A 9,814-nucleotide genomic window follows, 5' to 3' on the forward strand; every position below is an offset into this window, starting at 1 on the left:
TCCAGGGTTCATGCCATTCTCCTGCCTCAGCCTCCCGAGTAGCTGGGACTACAGGCACCCACCACCACACCCAGCTAATTTTTGTATTTTTAGTAGAGACGGGGTTTCACTGTGTTAGTCAGGAAGGTCTCGATCTCCTGACCTCGTGATCCACCTGCCTCGGCCTCCCAAAGTGCTGGGATTACAGGCATGAGCCACCACGCCCGGCCTTCTTTCTTATTTGAGACAGAGTCTCACTCTGTTGTGGATAGAGTGTGAGATCTCAGCTCACTACAACCTTTGCCTCCTGGTTTCAAGCGATTCTTGTGCCTCAGCCCCCTGAGTAGCTGGGATTACAGGTGCCCGCCAAAAGACCTGGCTAATTTTTTAAAATATTTTTAATAGAGATGGGGTTTCACCATGTTGGTCAGGCTGGTCTTGAACTCTTGACCTCAGATGATCCACCTGCCACAGCCTCCCAAAGCGTTGGGATTACAGGCGTGAGCCACCGTGCCCAGCCCTTAATAAATTTTTAAGATTGAAATCATACAAATTATCTTCTCCAGGAACAATTAATTGCTTGAACCTGGGAGACGGCGGCTGCACTGAGCTGAGACCACACCATTGCACTTCAGCCTGGGCAACAAGAGCAAAACTCTGTCTCAAAAAAAAAATAAAAATAAAAACTTATTAGGACTTCCTTTGAGGCCTACCATATGGGATATATCCAGGAGAATGTTCCAAGGGCACCTGAAGAAAAATGTGTATTCTGCTGTTACTGGAAGTGAAGGAAAGTGATATTTATGTCTCTTAGGTCTACATGGTTTATGTTGTTGTTGTTCAAGGCCTCCATTTCCTTATTGATCTCCTGTGTGGCTGTTGTTTCAATCCATTATTGAAAGTGAGATATTGAAGTATCCAACTACCACTGTAGAACAATCTATTTCTTCCTTATATTTTATCAATATTTGCTTCATATATTTCAAAACTTTGCTATATATGTTTATAATATACTCTTGACAAATTCAACCTTTTATAAAGAAATAATGTTCTTTGTTTCCTGTAACTTATTGGCTTAAAGTCTATTTTTCTGGCTGGGCACAGTGGCTCATGGCTATAATCCCAGCACTTTGGGAGGCCAAGCCAGGTGGATCACTTGAGCCCAGGAGTTTGATACCTGCCTGGCAACATTGAGAAATCCTGTCTCTACAGATAATTTTTTTTTTAATAACCAGGTGTGGTGGTGGCACATGCCTGTGGTTCAAACTACTCAGGAGGCTGAGGTAGGAGGATCATTTGAGCTTGGGAGGTTGAGGCTGCAGTGAGCTGTGATCACACCACAGCACTCCAGCCTGAGCGAAAGAGCAAGACTCTATCTAAAAAAAAAAAAACAGTCTATTTGGCCAGGCACAGTGGCTCACACCTGTAATACCAGCAATTTGGGAGGCCGAGGCGGGCGGATCACCTCAGGTCAGAAGTTCAAGGCCAGCCTGGCCAACAAGGTGAAACCCTGTTTCTACTAAAAATACAAAAATTAGCCGGGTGTGGTGGCAGGTGCCTGTAATCCCAGCTACTTGGGAGGCTGAGGCAACAGAATCGCTTGAACCCAGGAGGCATGGGTTGCCGTGAGCCAAGATCATACCACTGCACTCCAGCCTGGGGGACAAGAGCGAGACTTTGTCTCGAAAAAAAACAACAACATAAAAAACCCAGTCTATTTTTCTGACACTAATATAGCCACCTCAGCTTTCTTTTGATTACCACTTGCATAGACTATCTTTTCCCGTTCTTCTTTTAACTTCTTTGTTTCTTTGTATTGAAAGAGAGTCTCTTGTAGACAGTATATAGATGGATTGTGTTTTTCCAATTCTGACAATATTCGCCTTTAAATTGCAGAGTTGAATTCAACTACTTTCAAAATAATTACTGATAAGGACTCACTGCTATCATTTAGCTATTTGTTCTCTATATATCTTACATGTTTTTTTTAACCTCAATTCCATCATCACTTAAAAATATACATATTTAGTTCATATTTTGTAGTGTACCATTTTGATGTGTGTGTACATTATTTTCTTTGTGGTTACTTTGGGGATTACAATTAATATCTTAAAGTTATAATGACCTAGTTTGAATAATGTCAACTTTGTTTCAATTATACACACACACACACACACACACACACACACACACACACTATTCCTATACATGTCCATCTCTATATTGTCACAGGTAACATATTTTTACATCATATACTATTAACACAAATCTAAAATTATTGTTTTATGCATTTATCCTTTAAATTACATAGTAAAATGAAACATCACAAACCAAAAATACAATACTGCTTTTATATTTACTTGTGTAGTTACCTTTACTAGTGTAGTTACCTTTACTAGTAGTTACCTTTACTAGTGTTATTTGTTCACATGGTTTTCATTTCAGCCTGAAAGACTCCCTTTACCATTTCTTGTAAAGCAAGTGTACTAGTAATAAATTCCCCCAGAGTCTGTTCATCTGAAAATATCATAATTGTTTCTCCATTTTTTTTTTAGGAGTGGAGGGTGCTTCCAGTGAAGACTAGGAACCAGCTACACAAATTCTAAAACAGCTGTAATACTTTTCTCCACTCTTGAAGGACAGTTTTTCCAAATATAGACTTCTCAGTTATTTTCTTTTACTATTTTAAATATGCCATCCCACTTCCTTCTGGCCTCCATAGTTTTTGATGAGAAATCCAATGTTAATCTTATTGAGGATTCCTTCTACCTGAAGAGTTAGCTCCTTTTGCCTTCTAGATTCTCTTGCTTTGTAGAATTTGAGTATAACATGTCTTACTGTGGATCTCTTTGACTTCATCTTGCTTAATGTTTAAGTTTTTGGATGAATATATTCACGTCTTTCACCAAATTTGGGAAATATTTTTTGTTTTTTTCTCTCTCATCCCTCCTGACACTTCCATGATGCATGTGCTGGTACGCTTGATGGTGTCCCACAAATCCCTAAGGTTCTGTTCCTTTTTCTTCATTCTTTTTCCCTTCTGCTCTTTAAATTGCATAATTTCAATAGCCTTATCTCAAGTTTGGTAATTTTCTCTTTTGCCTACTCATATTTGCAATTGAACTCCTCTGGTGAATTTCCATTTAACCTACTGTACTTTTATGTTCAGAATTTCTATTTGATTCCTTTTTTATAACTTTTATCTTTTTATTGATATGCCCTATTTGTACATTCTTTTTTTTTTCTTCTTTTTTTTTTTTAAGAGACAGGGTCTTACTCTTGTGACTCAGGCTGGAGTACAGTGTCAATTCAGCCTCAAACTTCTGGGTTCAAGGGATCTTCCTGCCTCAGTTTCTCAAGTGGCTAGGACTACAGATATGTGCCACCAGACCTAATTTTTTTTTTTAAATTTTTGTACAGATTGGGGGTCTTGTTATATTGACCACACTGGTCTGAAATTCCTGGCCCCAAGTGATCCTCCCACCTTAGCCTCCCAAAGCACTAGGATTACAGGTGTACATCATTGTGCCAGGCCTTATACATTGTTTTTCTGATTTTCCATAGTTCTTTGTCTGTGGTTTCCCTTTAACTGATTAAGCATTTTAAGAGAGTTGGTTTAATGTCTTTGACTAGTAACTCCAATGTTTAGTATTCCTCAGAGATGGTTTCTGTAAAAATTCTTTTTTTAAAAAAAAAATTCCCGTGAATGGGCTATACTTTCCTGTTTGTTTCTCTATATGGTGACTTTTTTGTTGAGATTTAGACAATTAGACATCTTGAGTACTATAATGTGGTAACTCTCAAAATCAGATTCTACTGCTCTTCACGGATTGCTCATTTTTGCTTGCTTAAGGCTGCAGTATTTTATGTGGACAAAGAAGTTTCTCTTCTGTTATTGCTGTAGTCAGGCACTGACCTGACAGAGATTTAATTAAATGTATGGATCCAAAGAGAGAGAGAAAAGAGTGTGTTCCTTTACATATTCTGTTAGCTGCCATGAGAAAGCTGCTACAAGCCAGGGGGGCTGAAAAATAAAAAGTGTCTTTGCTGGTTCCTTAGGGAATTGCCAGACTGACCAAATGCACAACTCCTAAAATTTGTAGGAAAGGTTCCTTACTGCCACCCCTGGCAATAGCCAGCTACTCCAGAAATGTGGACTACTATCCCCATGGCTGCAGCAGGGTGGAAGAAAGGGGATTGCTAGCTGTATTGCAATGAAATGTTATTGCATTTCAGCTGTACTTTTCTTCACCAAGCACTCCTCAGGTTGCTGTTAAGTGTTCAATCAGTTTCCAGAGTTCTAAAATAGTTGATAATACCTTTTTCACATTTAGTGGTTGTTTTGTTAGAAGACCAAGCTCTGAAACTTCTTATTCCACAATTTTCCAGGATATCACTCGCTTCTTTTTCCATAGTCACTGATGTGACAGTAAAAATACACCCAAGATGTACAACTAGGTACATTTTCACAAGAAAGCATTTTGAGAAGAAAGACAGGCAATGGCCATTGAACCATCTTTTGTTTTTTGAACCATTTTTAAAAGGAAAAAGTTGTGTCATTTAAAAATCCAAGAACTATGTGTGTCTAGATTTGAAATTTGAGAGTCTTTGTCATTGTTAATTTCTGTCATGTGGTTCATCCAATTCTTCTCTTACAACATGTAGGCCAAGAACTTAGAAAGAGATCCATTGTTCCACTAGAGAGAAGGCTTACGTTTCATTTTTAAGATGTCTTTATTTTTGACATAAATTAAATGTAAATCTTATTAAAAAATAAAAGTTGTCTATCCGAAAAGGTTACAATGGTTAATCCATTTATATAATATTCTCAAAATGACAAAACTGTAAACCTGGAGAATAGACTAGTGATTTGCAGGGGTTAGCAGCTGGGGTATAGGAGGATCAGTTGTGGCTATAAAAAAATGTGGCATGAGGAATACTTGTGGTGACTGAAGTTCTGCATCTTGAATGTAGTGGAGGTAACATGAATCTACACATGGTACAACTGCATTGAACTAAATGCACACACACACACACACAAATGCATGTTAAACCTTTGAATTCTACATAAGGTCACTAGATGTCAATTTCTTGATAGTGATACTGTACTATAGTTACACGAGATATAGTTACCACTGGGGGAAACCGGGTGAAAGATACAAGAGATCTTTCTGTACTATTACTAACTGCAACTACATGTAAATCTAATATTTAAAAAATAAGCTGTGGCTGAGTGTAACAGTATACAATAAATCATCTCTTCTGCTGTCTTAGCTGAAGAATTGAAAAAAATTTTCAAAATAGAAAGTTAAAAAAATAAGTCTTGTGAGTTAAATGCATGTTGAGAAAGATAACTGGCCTGGAAATAAGAGGACTGCTTGTTTTGGCACTAATTTCTCAAGCTTTCTGCATCTCATCTGTAAAAGGGACTATCACAATATTGTTGAAAAGACTATATGAAGAATATATTTAAAAGCACTGTGAAAATTGTGATACGTGTTATTTTGAGATTTTTGATAACAGTATTTAACATTTACTGAGTGTTTTTATGTGTTATGTGTTATTCATACTACAAGATCTTCTAATAACCCTAATTTTCTAATAACTTAATCTTCTTGATAACCCTATAAAAACATCATACAACTAATCCCATTTGACAGAAAAAAAAACTTAAAAATTCAGAGCAGTTAAGTAAATTGCATAAGGTCATTCACTTAATAAAAATAGCTACCATTTATTGAATGCTTACTATATAGTTGGCACATACTTAACATTATATCATTTATTTAATGTTATAAGGCAGGTGTTATTATTTTCCATTTTATAGAACAGGACTAACTCAACCAAGGTTGTATACACAACTTGTAAGAGGCATGCCAGATCTTTTATACAGTTGACCACCACAGTCACTATCTACTTATGAATAGCTTATAAGACTGGCACATAACATGCAATGTTTATAAAACTATTTTTTTGCTAAACCTAGAAAAAATATTATTTTCCCTCCAACTATTTTTCTTCTTTAAAACTTAAAAAACTCCATTCCACAAATTACCTTTATTCTTTTGTTCTTTTACTTCTTAAAAAGAGGACTTTTAATCAATTTTATTAATTCATTTCTTTTACCTTACCCTACTATTCAAGAAGAACTTTACAAAAATCTATGTTTGGCTAATAATGAATGATTACTATTAATTTTATCATGGCCATTTTCTCTCTCACTTTTTATTTCCTTTGATTCTGCTCTTAAAATTATTTTGTTATAAAAAATGGAAGTCTCGGCCGGGCACATTGGCTCACGTCTATAATCCCAGCACCTTGGGAGGCAGAGGTGGGTGGATCACCTGAGGTCAGGAGTTCGAGACCATCCTGGCCAACATGGCGAAACCCTGTCTCTACTAAAAATAAGAAAATTAGCCAGGCATGATGGCGGGTACCTGTAATCCCAGCTACCTGGGAGGCTAAGGCTGGAGAATCTCTTGAACTGGAGAGGCAGATGTTGCAATGAGCCGAGACTGCGCCATTGCACTCCAGCCTGGGCAACAAGAGGAAAACTGTCTCAAAAAACAAAAACAAAAAAAAAAAACCTCTATGAATTAGAAGTAACTTGAGGGGTCACCTCTTTGTTAAAATAATTTCTCACTCTTTTTTCTACATTATAAATTATGCTTAATCACCTAGGTTTGATTTTGCTGTGAATTTATTCTTCAACTTGTAGAAACCCCAACATTCTATAGAACTTCCTCTATTCAACAATACAGATACATGTCAATCCAGAAGCCTCTCTACATCCACACCACAATCCCTGTATTTCTTATTCACCTGCTATAAATATTATTTGCTTGAGACTCTTGTTTTTGGTTTCTGCCAGTTTGTTTTTCTTTCCACTTTGTTTCATATGCTGCCTCTTTCAAGGTCTCTAAAAAGAGAAATACTCCCTCAATTCTCTGTATAACCATTTTCTTTTTCTTTGATCTCTTAGAAATCTTTATTAAACAAAGATTTTCCAATTTTTTCTTCACTCATACCTCTTTTCCAGGCTCTTAAACGACATTTCTTACTCGCCGAATAGCTTCACGGATGAACTTTATTTCCCTCGAAACCAAATTTTCAGGGTCTATTAATGGCTTATCATATTCCCTGGCGCTCAAGATTTAATCTTTAGAATTCTTTTTCAATAGTCCCTCTTCCCTACTCACCATGGTCAACAGATCAGTGTGTTCTTAAATTGAGGTTTTCAATTTAAATAATCAAAATCAAAATCATGAAGAAGGGTTGTTAAAAATGCAGATTCATGTGCTTTACCCTGAATTAGCTGAAAATGTTTTGAAGGATAGATCCCAGAAATCATTTTAAATCAACAACCCATGTAAGACTTAGGCACACTACATTTTGAGAACTACTGCATTATATCAATTTTCACCTAAGCCTGCTCATTCTACCTTCTCAGTGTTTCTCATCCATTTCTCTCCTATTGTCTCTACCCTAGTTCAGGGCTGCTTCATCTCTTAGCTGGACATCTGTAATAGGATTTTCCTGCCTTTAGGATATTTCCCACTTTAATTCATCCTACACACTGGAGTCTTATTAATCTTACTAAATTGCAGCTCTGCTCATTTAATGTGACAACAATTTACTGAGAGCATACTATATACTAGGTGCCCTAGGGCAGTAGATTCTAAATGGTGTGATTACCAGATTTATTAAGTGAGGGAAAACTTTTCAAAACAAAGATCCTCTACCACCTCTCCAGGCCTACTTAATTACAATCTTCAGAGCTAGAATTAAGACAAGTTTCTTTTTAAAAAGTTCCCCAATTGACTCCTTTGGGTAACACTAGATGCTTTTGAATAACATTAGACTGGAACAAATAAAGATTAAGACATTCTTGTGTATTTTAGAATGTACTGGGAGGGGTATGAACATAAGCAAATAGCTACCATATAATATGCCGATTAATGTTATATTAGAGATACCAAGTGCCATGAAAAGATTAATTCAAACTGCATTAAATACCTTCAGCAACACACCCAGCTGGATGAAATCTGTTTGTCCTCTAATCTTCCATAGCACTTTATCTATAATCCTCTTATGGTCTTCTTTCATCTTGCTCAATAATTATTTTTTTATTTGTCTCATTTCCTCTACCCTTGTACTTGAGGACACAGTCTTGGTCTTTGTGGTGCATGTAGTCTGACAAGAAATTTTTTTTGGAGTTCGAATTTATTTACATGATAAAGTTACACAAAAAATTAAATTTTGTAAAGTTAGGTATTTAATAAATGATCTCAAAAATAGGTCCTTGTAACTCTAGGATATATGTAGCCAAACTTATGGGTCTTAATCCCTGCATGGCACTTAGTACAGTTCCTTTAACACAACAAGTACTCAATAAAAAAAGCTGTGTTAAACCAATGGGGTCTGGGAAAAATGTATTTGGATATGCAATAAAAATACTTAATATGTCCAATATCCACCATGAGGTTATGATTCCAAATGAAATAACATGGTGGTGGTTTTTGCAAAGATAACCTGTAAGTCAAAATCAGCCAAACTGTTTTGTTTGGATGGCTCAGGTGGGGATGGAGGGTTGTTTACAATTTTAATTTGAATGCCTTCTGTCTGGGCAAATATACTTTGAATTGCCACAGGCCCTACCACTTCCTATTATCTTACACTAATCTGACTTACACATTTATGCTATCTATAGGTCTAAAGATGGGAGTTCTGAAAGGTGACAGATAATTGCTCCCAATCATTTCTGCTTTTTGAGTCTTGGCTACTGTTATGGGCTTGAGTCCCCCCCAAACTTATATGCTAAAGTTGTAACCCCTAGTACTTCAGAAAGTAACCCTATTTGGAGATAAGGTGTTTGAAGAGGTAATTAAGCTAAAATGAGGTCTTTAACACGGGCCTAAATCCAGTAGGGTTGGTGTGCTTACAAGGAAAGAAAATTTGGACACAGGTGTGCGCACACATGGAGAAAACAGCACATGAAGACAAAGAGATGAGACAGTGATCTGAGTCAAGGAGAGAGACCTCAGAAAGAAACCAACCCTGCTGACACCTTGATCTTGAACTTCTAGCCTCCAGAATTGTGAGAAAATAACTTTCTGTTGTTTAAACCACCTAGTCTGTGGCATTTTGTTATGTTTGCTCTAGCAAACTAATATGGATCTCAACTATATTTAATATGAATCTTGGCATTTTTACATCAAAACTTATTTGTTCAAGTCTGTCTGCCAGGTACATGGTGAACACAATTCTGAGTAGTTTAGGGTCTAGATGATGCAAGTTATATGTAAGATATGTTCATAAACATAAATAAGAAACATTATAAGGAATACAAAAAAATGCCAAATAAAGACTATTATAGGCATTCAGGAGGGAGAGAGGTGACTATGGACTAGGTCACAAAAGATTCACAATTTGAGCTGGGTCTTAAAAGCATAAGTAGGATTCAGCCAAGCTGAGGGGAGAAGACATCAAGGAGAGACAGTGAACAATGGCAAATACATGTCTACCACCAGAGGAAATTTGTTTTTCTCCTTTTAAGTACCTCTAATTTATGTTCAAGTGTCTTTTCTGTGCTTTCTAACCTCTAAGATCACTATATATTTTTAAATGAATGGTGTAAGTCCTTACAAAATTTAGGCTTTTTTTTCTTGTCAGATAAATAACAGTTCAACTAACTTTGTTCAGTACAACACTGACATCCAAAGGATACTTGGGTTCATCTGAAGGCCTCTTGGGCTTCTGCTGAGTTGGTTTGATTTTCAAATGGTCTATGTAGGCAGTAAGCTGCTCATGGAACATTCTCTTTTGAAACCCTGGG

At 36.6% G+C, this 9,814-nt stretch overlaps 1 non-coding gene across 1 annotated transcript; it reads right to left on the reverse strand.

The window, feature by feature from the left end:
- Positions 1-2,539: 2,539 nt before the first annotated feature.
- On the reverse strand, positions 2,540-2,601 carry LOC129016386 (U7 small nuclear RNA). The gene has a single exon (XR_008494791.1). It is a non-coding gene; the product is annotated as a U7 small nuclear RNA (small nuclear RNA).
- Positions 2,602-9,814: the final 7,213 nt, after the last annotated feature.

The sequence above is a fragment of the Pongo pygmaeus genome, chromosome 18 (assembly GCF_028885625.2).
Source record: "Pongo pygmaeus isolate AG05252 chromosome 18, NHGRI_mPonPyg2-v2.0_pri, whole genome shotgun sequence".
Classification (NCBI taxonomy): domain Eukaryota; kingdom Metazoa; phylum Chordata; class Mammalia; order Primates; family Hominidae; genus Pongo; species Pongo pygmaeus.